Source organism: Physeter macrocephalus, chromosome 11, assembly GCF_002837175.3.
Source record: "Physeter macrocephalus isolate SW-GA chromosome 11, ASM283717v5, whole genome shotgun sequence".
In the NCBI taxonomy this organism is placed as follows: Eukaryota; Metazoa; Chordata; class Mammalia; order Artiodactyla; family Physeteridae; genus Physeter; species Physeter macrocephalus.
In genome coordinates this window covers 84,915,478-84,928,676 of record NC_041224.1, presented here as the reverse complement: position 1 = coordinate 84,928,676, position 13,199 = coordinate 84,915,478, and the positions used below count along the sequence as shown (strand labels likewise).

General features: G+C 43.7%; 1 long non-coding RNA gene across 1 annotated transcript; it reads left to right on the top strand.

Annotated features, from left to right (window-relative positions):
- The first annotated feature begins 2,233 nt into the window (after positions 1–2,233).
- LOC129392580 (uncharacterized) lies at positions 2,234–12,942 on the top strand. The gene is made up of 3 exons (XR_008618759.1): positions 2,234–2,319; positions 4,001–4,055; positions 12,759–12,942. It is a non-coding gene; the product is annotated as an uncharacterized lncRNA (long non-coding RNA).
- The last annotated feature ends 257 nt before the right edge of the window (positions 12,943–13,199 follow it).

Below are 13,199 nucleotides of genomic sequence, written 5' to 3'. Positions count from 1 at the left end.
ATATGGGAACATATGTATATGTATAACTGATTCACTTTGTTGTAAAGCAGAAACTAACACACCATTGTAAAACAGTTATACTCCAATAAAGATGTTTAAAATAAATAAATAAATAAATAAATAAATAAATAAATAAATAAATAAATAAATAAATAAATAAATAAATAAATAAATAAATAAATAAATAAATAAATAAATAAATAAATAAATAAATAAATAAATAAATAAATAAATAAATAAATAAATAAATAAATAAATAAATAAATAAATAAATAAATAAATAAATAAATAAATAAATAAATAAATAAATAAATAAATAAATAAATAAATAAATAAATAAATAAATAAATAAATAAATAAATAAATAAATAAATAAATAAATAAATAAATAAATAAATAAATAAATAAATAAATAAAAGTATGACAACTCTCCTGATGGAGACTGAGAATGAACTTGGCAATGGCTTCATCACTGTAGTCCTTCAGGGACCAGATGGTCACCCATCTAATCCAGGCTCGCTACACCAAACACTGCACACTGTCTGTGTCCTCTCTCCCCATCTAGCAATGTGCCCTCCCCGCTGGGATCGAGTTCCATCCCCTTCTGGCTCAAAGCCAGTGAGTAATCTATCCATCTTTCAAGGTACACAAAAGTATTTTGCTAGAAAGAGGGAAGGGGCAGGTGGAGGCTGAGAAAATCCTTCCATCTCCCATCTGGACCACCCTTCCACCAGGGCTTGGATCCCATCCACACACCCAGATGACCTCTGGAACTCACCCTCCGGGGGAAGGAGGGATTTGCTCTCTTGCTTCAAATGCTTTGCTGGTTGTGTTTATTGGCCCATTAATTATCTGTCTACGTCTTTTAACAGTATCAGTCCTGGAAAAAAAGCTGCACACGAGATGATGCCAATGTGACTTTTCAGGGTGAGTGAAATTACCAAGTGGTCCAGCCCTGGAGAGCCTGAGGCAGTGTAACAAGGTTCTAATGTAAAGCACAGAGCAATTAGCAGGGAGATTTACCTCCCTGTCTTAAAAGCATTTTTATTACTTAATCAATCACAAGCAATTTCTAAACAGCACTGGGGTTTTACAAGGAGCCATAATCTTTCCCATTTTCTTCCAGGAGAAAGAACAGAAGAAACAGACATGACATTCCAGGACGGACATTATATCAATTAAAACAAAATGGAACCCAAGTCACTTGCAAAACAGAAAGTGGGCAGGAGGTAGCCCCAGGGTCACAGAAGATCCAGGGAAGGAGCTGGTTGGTAGGGGTCAGGTATCTAGTCCTGACCACAGGTTCACATTCAATTGTGTCTCATACATTCGGAGGAAGAAGGAGGAGGAACAAAAGATGAAAGAAGCATGCAGAGTTAGCCAAGGAGATTTTCTGCCAATTTCTTTTTTGGCAGAAGGCTTTCTATAGCAAGCCTGTCTGTGGGTCTCAGTTTCCTCATATGCAAATTGGGAGAATTCAGACTGGATTACATCCAAGTGATTCTCAGTCCTGACAGCGTTTCAGAATCACTGGGGACCATTTTAAAAACACCATTGCCAGGCTCCTTTCCAGACCAGTGAAATCAGACTATCTGAGCCTAAGCTGAAGGGTCTTGAATCTCACCTAGTTTCAGTTTGAACACCCAAGCAAGCAGGGAATCTTAATTTGAAAATAAAATGCTTCAAATCTGCACAGCGGGGACCTCAGCAATTAAGGACAGAGACGTTCAGCTGTGTTGAAGTATTCACTCTCTCCTTCCTCCAACAGACCCCTCCTGGGCTCTTCTCCACAGTAAGAGCCTGGGCTGGGCCCATGGACCTGCGTCTCACCACCTGTCATGATGCTCAGGGGGAAATGTCCCACTAGCTCTCATTTAAACCACAGAAGTGGATCCGGGAGACCTCAGCTAACAGGTGTAGAGGTTGGGAACCACTGTCCACAGACAAATTATTAACACCTATTGGTGTGCTGTTGACCCTGGTTCTCAAGCCCTCTCAGAAGAGTGGTGCAGAGTAACGATTCTTCCCTCACAAGACTGAACCAGGCAGAGGAGCTCCCAAAACCCAACCCCGGTACTTCAACTGGTTCCACTGTCAGCAAATGCAGCAGAGACCAAGTGACTAGGGAACAAAGGAAAAAGAACCCGATGGAAGTGATGCTGGATCTGCCTGAAACATTTTCTTGGGCCCAGGATGGATCTGTTCCTAAAGTCACCACTTAAGACAGTAACATGTGGGTCCCTCCAGAGAGGTGGCCTGCAGCAAAGGCTGTACTTGGCCAACCCCTCACGGACCCCAAAGTCAACATCTTTTCTTCAGGTAAGTAAAGATTGTCAATTACCTCCCAAATTTTGACCCAGTATAACATCTTTTTTTCCCCTAATTTTACCTGAGACCTCGAATTTGAAGGAACATTTTTTTCTTAGTCATATGGAATTATAATCAAGTTCAAATGCCTCCATCTATAGAAGGTTTCCCTTTTTTCTTCTGAACCCTTCTAGCATTTATCTACCTCTTACATGGAATATATCTCATCCTGACTTTAATTATAATATTTGTACCATAACATCTTTTCTGCTAGACTGTTGATTCCCTAGTGCAGTAGAAAGAACAAGCTTTTGGAGTCACAAGGATCAAATCCCAGATCCTGTCCTTTCATGGCTGTGTGGCTTTATGAAAATTGTTTGACCTTCCTGAGCCTCAGTGTCTGAATCTAAAAAGTGAAGATCATAAGACCTACTTGACAGCATTGGTGTAGAGATGAAAGGAGCCAGCACACCTTGCGTCTCTTAAGATTACCCATGCTCAGCTTAGAGGGTAGTGCTCAGAACCTACCAAGTACCCCTGCTATGGTCCATGGACTTGACAGCACGTGGTGATTTCACTTGAGAATTGTGAGGAGTGCAGAAGGAAGGTACATTCCAGCAACAGGAGTGGGGAGGAGATAATGGGGCTGTCTGCTGGGAGGGGTCAGGACCAGCTGGGAGGGCTGGTGCCACTGGTTGTTGGGTGAGTAGGCACATTGGAAAGACCCCTGCCTATGACGAACTTCTTTACATCTTTCCCATGTCAGGCTTTTGCACTGCTTCCCCTGGCAGCTTTCAGCAGTGCTCAGCAGCAGTCCTGTCAATAGTACTATTAAAAATGCAGCAAACTTTCTATACTGCTCATGGAAAATGACCACTGCCCTGGTCCTCTGGCTACACACACACACATATACATACATATACCCACACATATACAAATATACATACACATGGATACACATACATATGGATAGACATCCACACACAGGCACACACATACTCTTGCACATACACACATAAAACCTTGTATTTAAGTAGCTGCAACTCTATGGAGCCCTTTCATTCGGTATAAAATGAAAAAAAATCAGCACTTTATGCTGATAAAGTGTTGATTGCCTCCTTGCCCAGTAGCCACCAAGGTAGTAGAAGATCAAAATTAAAGTGCCATCTTTCACTAAACCCTGTGCCACCAACACAGAGGGCGCAGGGCAGAGGGCAGGTTCCTGCCCAAGCCTCTCTTACTCCAAATTAGAGGTTGGAAAACTTTCTATAAAGAGTCAGATAGTAAATCTCTGTAGTTCTGTGGGCCATTTGATCTCTGCCACACTCCTAAACTCTGCTGTTGCAGTTCAAAAGCAGTGATAGATGATACATAAACAAAAGGACATAGTCATGTTCCAGTAAAACCTTACTTATAGAAACAAGTTTTCTGAATCCTGGTCTAAAGTCCTGGTTCTTAATCACTAGGCTGTAGAACTTGGACTTGTTTTTCTTAATTCAAAACATGGTTCCTTCAATTTATTAATATGTATAGCAAATGTGTTAATTATCTCTACACCTCTTGACCTAATAATTTCACTTGTAGGAATTTATCTTAACAATGACCAACAGTTATGGATCATTTTATATTCAGAATCTACTTAATCTTCCCAGTAGGAGATGAGATGAGTCATATTTTTGTCTCCATTTTGCAGATGAGGAAACTGTGGCACAAAGATGGAAAGTGACTTTCCCCCAGCCACACAGCTGGTAAGTGATAAAGCTGGGTTCTGAATCAAGGCAGTAATTTCTAACTCTCCCATGAAAAAGGTATGCAAAATTGGACAAATGCACAAAAATCCCTGGTTTTTATGCAACTAGGTTCATAACAGCATCAAAGAAAATAATCTAAACATCGAATATGGACAATGGGTAAAAATTGTGGTACAACAGAATAAAAGGCAATGTTCTCAACTGATAGAGAAGAATGTTGACTCTGTTTGCCAAAAGGGCTGCAGCAATTCCTCTCATCCCTGGATGCATGCCCCTTTGCAATGCCACATTGTTGGTCCTTCCTTCAAAAGTTAGAGCTTATTTCCTGTCTGTTGAATGGGGGCTGGCCCTGTGACTTGTTTGACCAATAGAATGAGGGGGAAGTGATGTCATAAGATGCCCAGCACTAGGTCCCAAAAGGCCTTGCAACTTCCGCCTTTGCCCTTTTGAGATGTTGCTCTGAGCCCACCATGTGAAGAAGTTGCGTCCAGCTTACTGGGGGACAAAAGGCCACATGGAGGAGAAACAAGGCCCCTAACTGCAGAACGAGTGACCCCAGGGGAGTAAGGTTGCAAAGCTAAAACACAGAATACCCAGTTAAATATTCTTTCCAGATAAACAACGAGTAGTATTTTAACATAATTGTGTCTCGAATATCACATAGACATGTTTATACTACAAAATTATTCATTGTGGATCTGAAATTCAAATTTAACTTGGGTGTCTTGTATTTTTATTTGCTAAATCTGACAGCCCTACAGGTGAGTTTAGCAGAAGAACCCAGCCTGAATTGCTGATCTAAAGAAACATGAGAAATGATACATTGTTATTTTAAGCTACCAAGTTTTGCACAGTGACATAACAGAAACACTGCCCTATTTACTGGCATGGAAAATGTTTACTGTAGGATTAGGGGGTAGTCATATAAGCAGAGAAGAAAGAGGGCATAAAGAGAAGAAAGAGTCATGACCCTGAGCAGAGAAATGACACCAAGTACATGTATATATACATATGTATATATACATATGTATATATACATATGTATATATACATATGTATATATACATATGTATATATACATATGTATATATGTAAAGTACATATGATCTCTGTGTTCAAATTAAATACTTAATTTTTAATGATTTTTTTTGTTTTTTTTTGGCTGTGTTGGGTCTCTGTTTCTGCGCACGGGCTTTCTCTAGATGTGTCGAGCGGGGGCTGCTCTTCCTTGCAGTACGCAGGCTTCTCACTACGGTGGCTTCTCGTGTTGCGGAGCACAGGTTCTAGGTGCACGGGCTTCAGTAGTTGTGGCACTCATGCTCAGTAGCTGTGGCTTGTGGGCTCTAGAGAGCAGGCTCAGTAGTTGTGGCTCACGGGCTTAGTTGCTCCACGGCATGTGGGATCTTCCCAGACCAGGGCTCGAACCCATGTCCCCTGCATTGGCAGGCAGATTCTTAACTACTGTGCCACCAGGGAAGCCCTAATGATGCATTTTGAGGATGTGTACTGATGTGCATAAATGTCAAATATATATTGAGAGGGGAAAAGCCTAAATTTCTAAGTTTGGATTCCAAGATCTTATCTTTTTTTTTTTTTTTTTCTTTTGTGGTATGCGGGCCTTCTTCTGTTGTGGCCTCTCCCGTTGCGGAGCACAGGCTCCGGACGCGCAGGCTCAGCGGCCATGGCTCACGGGCCCAGCCGCTCCGCGGCATGTGGGATCCTCCCAGACCGGGGCGCGAACCCGGTTCCCCTGCATCGGCAGGCGGACGCGCAACCACTGCGCCACCAGGGAAGCCCCCAAGATCTTATCTTTGAGATACTTTTGATAATGATTTCCTAGTGAAATCTCTGCTTAGGACCTAATGCTATGTTAATATTTTTCAAAGAATAAAATTTGTTGATGATTTCCTGTTAAATTTCAAAACATAGTTATAAAAGAGCCACACAGGCATGATTCCATTTTGATATACATGCACACATACACACACACCCAGAATTGACAGTGTTTGATGGTAGGGAGTGAATAGAGGTGGTTTTCATTTTGTTTTTACTCTTCTTTGCACTTTCTCATTTTCCTACAATGTACACTTCTCTCTTGTGTAACGAAGGATGTGTGAGCGTGTGTGCATCCGTGTGTGCATTTACTGTGACTTTTAATCCCCCAGCCTTGCACCAATCATTAAGTATTTACAGAGTTCTTGGTCTTTCACCAGCACTGTTTGTGAAAGCAAGTACCATAAGCAATAAAAAGTAAATAAAGAGCAAAGCCTGCTTCTCTGGCCCAGGTGAGAGTGAAATAACAGAAGACTCAGGTAGTTATTTAAAGTATGTGGTGCTTGGGGATGTACTATATCCAAAGTGATGCCAGAAAAAAGTGAGGCTGTGTCTGTGGACTTCTTGGTAAGCTGTAAAGTGCTATAAAGTATGGTATTTTTAAGCCCCCCTTGAAGAGATGTATGAGCATTACTTAGAAAGCTTTTTTAAAAAGATACCTATGCCTGGGCCCCTCTGCTGGAGATTATAATTCAGTAGATGTGGACAGGGTCACAGGTATCTGTATTTTAAAAAGCTCTTCGTGTGAGAATCACTGAGCCGATGTTTCTCCTGGTTATTTCTCTTCCATTGTGACTTTGAGCTATGGGAAGAGTTAAAGAAAGCTTCTTGGATGAGGCGGCCCCTGGCCGAGGCCTGAGGGTTGAGGGACCGAACAAGCCATCTCTAGTCTTCATGGTAGATTGTCACGTTCACCGCCAATACCATGTGCAGATGGCTTCCCAGCGTGGTCCACCATGGCCAGGCCGCCCTCACACGTCCTGGAACTGGTCCTGCTGTCACCCAGCTCTGGGCGTGTTCACTCTGCAGTCTGGTCTTTGCCCTCAGTCTGGTCTTTGCCCACAGTCATGCCCCCGATCTAGCCTTTGGGCTTCGCTTTGCATCTGCTTCCCCCCGATTCCTCTCAGCCCCTCTGGCTTCTCAAGGTCACCTTCTCAGCATCCCAGAGGAGGCAGAGCCCTCCAAGGTCAGCTTCTGAAGGACCCTGCTCCAGCCTGTTCCAGTCATCAGCACCCCAGCCCCACCTCCAAAATCAAACTTTCAGAAAGAGAAAGCAGAGAATTAGAAGGGAGTTTCTTGGTTTCCAGTGCAGCTGTGCTATCAATTCATCCTGTGGCCTTAAGCAATCTCCTAAAGCTGGTGGCTCTGGCCCCCGACCCCAGCATAAGATCAATAACTCCTCGGAGTGGCAGCCACAGGAAACCCAGAGGCGGTATAGAGTTGTAGGCTGTGAGGTGGGCTTAGCATGGCTGCAGGCCCGTGGCGTGTGCAAGGGGAGTGGGCCATGGGACCAGCATGTGAGAAAGTACAGAAGCCAGAATGGGGGCAGGGGCCAGGGACCCACTCTGATGGTACAGAACCCTCAGCCAGGTGGTGGGGGGCATCGCCTGGGCCCAGCAGAAAGCGCTCTAGCAGTCCAAAGATGACTTGGAACAGGAGGGGCAGGGAATGCCAACTTTCTACAGAATCCCAGGATTGTTGCAGGCTAAGTGGAGAATGGAACCAGGAAAGAGAAAAGAAATTATTGAAGGAGGAGGTAGTTTTGAGGAAAGTAGTTTCAGGGACCGACCACAGGCCCATTTGAGCCCATCCTGTCTCGTTTTCTTTGGACAGCTGCCGCATCCTTAATCCCCATCCTTAAATACCAGCACACAGAGGCCGGGAAGCCAATCCCAGCCCAGAGCGAAATCAACAAGAAGCAGAGATTGCCTGTTGCTTTGCTCTGGGCATGTGGTGGCAGAGGCAGGGCTGTGACCCGCACTCACGGATCTCTGGTTGGAGAGCTCCTACTGTACCACACTGACTCCAGGATTCTTCCCTGGAAAAGTCCTCTGCCCAGGGACCTGTGGCCTTTGCCAGCTGCCAGAAAGAGCCTGCTCTGTACTCCTGGGCTAAAATGCAAAGGTCAGCAGCCACAACTACCCTAGAGAGCGAAAAACATGAGGCGGTGTGTCTGTCTAACCTAAGTGTAAGACACATCAGTGTCTACTTACAAGCCAGCCTGACTCACTCTCCATTACCCACCTCTCAGCTTAATGAGAACCCCTGTCTTCCTGACAGACTCACACAGCTGCTGTCCTGAGCTAGATTTTGCTTCAGCGGCCTCAGTAGATCAGGAATGGGGTAGGGACCCACCAGGCCAACATCCGGTTGATTCTGTCCTAAATGTGTAGCCCAAGCCATCAGGGACATTAATAATGACAACACCACCAGTGCTGTATAAAATCGTCTCTTTGATTGGGGTCATATTCAGTGCCAGCTTTCAATTATCCACACAAGGAAGGAGAAAGGGACTAGTTAGGGCCAGAAGAAGAGCAAATTCAAGATAATAAATAAAAACCAGTCTGCAGATGATAGGCTAGGAGGATCATCTGTATTTAGATAATTGAGCTATGACCATCAAGCAAGCCATTTATTCAACAGACTCTGTATGTGTAAACCACAACTCCAATTTATTAATTTACTGCTCGAAATGAATGCACTGTCATGCGGCCCCGATGCTCACATCCATCTGACGGAACATGCATTTGCTCCATCGGTGGCAGCTACTGGCGAAGTCAAAGTATCTAAACGTTGCTTGATGAGCATGGAATCCATACAAGAGGAGCTTGCTTTGTAATTTAAATTCAGCAAAAACTTATTGAGCTCTATATCTCAGGATCGTGCTGGGTAACGAGGACACAAAGTTGTGATGCCCAGCTTTGAAGTTTGCAGTCAAATAGAGAAGTGTGGTTGGACGGTAATGTAATGTGATCAACATCACAACAGAGATATGAGACGTACGGGCAGGGGATCCGGAGGCCTGGAAAAGTGTTGCCTTTCTGCTGAGTCTTTATACGAGTTAGGAGTTAAACCTTAATAGGGGATGTGCGTTTATGGTGGGATAGATTTCAGGCAGATGTAAGAGTGCATGCAAAACACCAGAAGACAAAGGTGTGAAGGGTCCTTGTGTCTAGACCACAGTGTGAAATGGTGAAAGGTATCAGATTGTGACAGTGTTAAGATGCTAAGGAAGTTGGATGTTATTACCAAGCCAATGGTGCTCAACTTCAGCTGCATCAGACTTACCTGGGGCACATTTTAAACACTGTGAGTCTTCTACTGACCCAGAATCTCAGGAGAAGGGGCTCAGGCATTCATATTATTGAGAGGCTACAAAGCTGATTCTGAAGTGCAGCCTGGGAAGAGATTCTAACACAGGAGATGATGGAGCATATTTTCAAAAACTCTTAATGGACATAATAGGGATGTTATTGTATACCCACTTCACAGATGAGGAAACTGACAATACAGTGGGGGAGAAAATGATCTCATTGGGGGGGGGGGAAGCAGGGCTGGTATATTAGTCAGAAGGGTTCTCCAGAGAAACAGAACCAATGGGAAATACATAGATATAGATTAGATCTATAAAGAGACAAAGAGAGATGTTAGGAATTGGCTAATGAGACTGTAGGGGATGGCAAATCTGAAATCTCTAGAGCAGGCTGCAAATTCAGGTAAGAGTTGATGTTGCAGCAGGCTGGAAACTTTGGCCAGGTTTCTATATTGCAGTTTCGAGCATTCCTTCCTTTTCAGGAAACTTCAGTCTTTACTCTTAAGGCCTTCAAGGGACTGGATAAGGCCCATCCATATTACAGAGGGTAATCTGCTTTACTAAAGTCTACTGATGTAAATGTCAATCACATCTTTAAAGGACCCTCACAGGAACATCTAGACTAGTATTTGACCAAAGAACTGGGAACCATTAGCCCAGTCAACACATAAAATTAACCATCACAGCTGGGCTCCCAGCTCTAGCCTACCACTGCTCTCCTTCCTGATTGGGGGAAGGATTTGGACAGGAGGAAATATTTCTCCTGACAATCAAGGCTGCCAGCTCCTCTGGCCACCTCCCTCCCTGAAACAAGGGTGTTGAATCCATAGCCTGGGAGACAGCACCTTAATCCAGAGAAAAAGGAACTAAACCAAGGGCCCGAAATCTTGATATACACCCTGCACCACCGAGTGGGCCAGCCCATGCGGTCTTCTTTAAGGAAACTTTGTTGTTTTTCCACTTTAATGGGGCTGGGCTGTTACAATGGCAATCACTGGTTTCTGACATTTCAATGATTAATAAGAACAAGTGGCCTGGTGCACAGTTCACGGATCTAAGCATGCTGAGGATTTTGATAAATGGCTCCTTTATATTTTCATTTCATAGAGTTTCACATCACACAGTGAAAAACAGGACTGTGCTGCTTCATGGTGCAAAACTTGCCCACCAAGGAGAAGCCTTCCCCCATGTATGGGGAGCTTGGGCAACGCTGCCTGCTGCAGCCCCGCTTCCTCTCCTGGCCTGCTCCCCTGAACCTCAGCTCTGCCACAGGGGAAAGTGGGAGGCTGCTGCTGCCAGTTTCCTGGAGCAAGAAGAAAGCATGTGGGGTTTTTTTTATTAGATTGATCTAAATCAGTAACTGTGGTTCCGTCTACATCTTATTTTATCCTACCCATCTGAGGGCAAAAAAATAAAAACTCAAAAAAGTACGTTCATAAACATTGAACTATCACATTGTTTCAAAGGATGTTTAAACCAGAAGGGACCTTTAAAACTCACTCATAATACTATGAATTCTCTAGAGATCAGGAATGGGAAACAACGTGCCCAAAGTCACTGCCCAATTCTAAAACCAGAGCCTCCAGATTCCCAGTCCATTGGTCAGCCTTTCTTTTCCTCCCTTCCTTCCTTCCTCCATTTTGTCTTTTTATTTAGCATCAAGTATTTTACACTCACAGGGTGCCAGTCATGCTTTTTAGCTGCAAACAACAAGAGTCCTCTTTGGCTAATTTAAACAGGAAAAGGAATTATTAAGGGATGTTGGTTATCTCACAGGAAGATAAACAGAAGCTGAGTATCCAGATATAAGTGCAGGTCTGCCTGATATGCAAACAGCATCCACTACTGCTCCTGAGTGATAAGTCCAGTGAAATACCAGGTCATTACGATGGGTCCCAATCCAATGTCACTGATGTCCTTATAAAAGGGGACATTTAGAAACAGACACACAGAGAAAGAACGCTACTTGAAGATGAAAGCAGAGATGGAGGTGAGGCTTCTACAAGCCAAGGAATGTCAGATTGCCAGAAATCCACCAGAAGCTAGGAGAGAAGGCTAGAAGAGAGTCCTCAGAAGGAAGCCACCCAGCCAATACGTTGATCTCAGACTTCTCATTTCCAGAACTGTGAGATACTAAAAAAGCCACCGAGTTTGCAGTACTTTGTTATGACAGCCCTAGCAAACTGCTATAGAAGGCTACAGCTTGGGATAGTAAACCCCACAGTTACTTTGGTAGGAAATGGGGAAGAGGGGTAGACAGCCAAGGAGATCTTCAGTTTAACTAGTATGACTGTAGGAACAAACCCAGATGCCCTAGCTTGGCTTCCAAAGTTCTCCTCACCCCCTCCAGCATGGTCCCCCAAAACAGGGGGCCCTGTTTTGGGTCCCCACGCCAGCACCCTTGAATTTCTCATAGGTCCCCAACATGCCAGCCCCAGAGCTGATGCTTTGCCCTCCATGTGCTATTGCTTCCACTGGAACATCCTTTCCTGTTTAGGAATCCATCCCATTATCAATCCATATGTACCTGAAATATACCTACTCATCCGTAAAAACATAGCTCAGGTATGGTCTCTTCTATGCAAACACCCCGATACCCTCAGCCAAAGCAAATTATTCCCCCCAGACCCTCCCATCACAGGGTGATTTCTATCATTCCTCTCTCTCCTTCCCTCCCACCATATAACTTCCCTCCCACTCTCCATTTGTTCCTCTGTCTCCCCCACCAGGTTAGGAACATCTGGGAGACAGAGACCACTGAAATCATCTCCGACACTCCCACAGTGCTGGAGCACGTGGCCAGAAAATGAGCCCCTCTGTAACTTTAGACCTTTGAGTCACCTATTTGGAAAGTTTAAAAAAATCTCACCAGCAACTAGATCCTGAACATCATATGTCATGTTTTATTCCCCTGGACAAACACCGTCACTCTTCTATAGACTTTCTTTACACAAATACTATAGACTGTCTTGACTGTATTAATAAGTATTTGATGGGACAAATATGGTGGCCTCTTCCAAATCCAGGTTATCAGTACCCCTTCCAAATATTCTTTCTCAAGTTTGACTCCTGACCCCCAAGGTCCTCCCCCTTCTCCTCTGGGTTGTGTCTTCATGTTCCATCTTCCCTGCCTGATGGTCACAGGATTCCAATTTCCCAGGGATTATAAGGCAAATCTTGGAAGGAGTCTTGAGTTTTACTCAGGTATAAAAGAAAGCCTGACCTTTTCATGCTTGAGGGAGCTGGCCGGTGGGCACACTCCCCCCTCTTTTCTAAAAATGCACTTCTCACAAATGACAAAGTCTTGTTTCTGAATTCTAAGTCTGTGGTCTTTTTTCCTACAACATGTGGGCTAAGTGCCATGAAATTCTAGTGAGAAAAGTGATGGACGAATAAATGAATGAATGGACAAAGATAGCTAAAAAGAAGAATGCATTTGAATACACAAGATTTAATAATCTAATTATTCAATAATAACATAATCTCTTACTTTTTTCTTTTCTTCAAAACTGTTGCTTTTTGCCAAGTAACCACCATAGTTTTCTTTTCTCCAGGCCTACCTACTTTCTCCCCATTTTTCTCTAATCTGCCCACTGCGTATAATGGAAAGCAAATACTGGCACAGTCCTGCTGTCTGCCCAGGTGAAGGAACTCAATGATGCTGACATGAGGAAGTGCAAATTCAACTCTGCAGCTGTCAAACCCAATGACATTTTGGAGGAATCTGAATAAAGGTAATTATTGTGTGAAGGTAAATTGCCTGGGTAAAGAAAAATAACGGAGGTAAAATGGTTGAACATTTCAACTAAAAAAGCCTGTTCACCGTGAGCTACTAGGGAAGCAAAGACCTGACCTGCCAGAATGCAGGGATTTCACCCTGAGAAAGAGCCAGATTCATCAGGGTTAATGTCTTTCCTCTGGTTTCCCTCACATCTAGCTCCTTGGGTAGCCAAGGGCACAATGAAGGCGTCTTAGCTCCTTTTAGAGGTACTGAA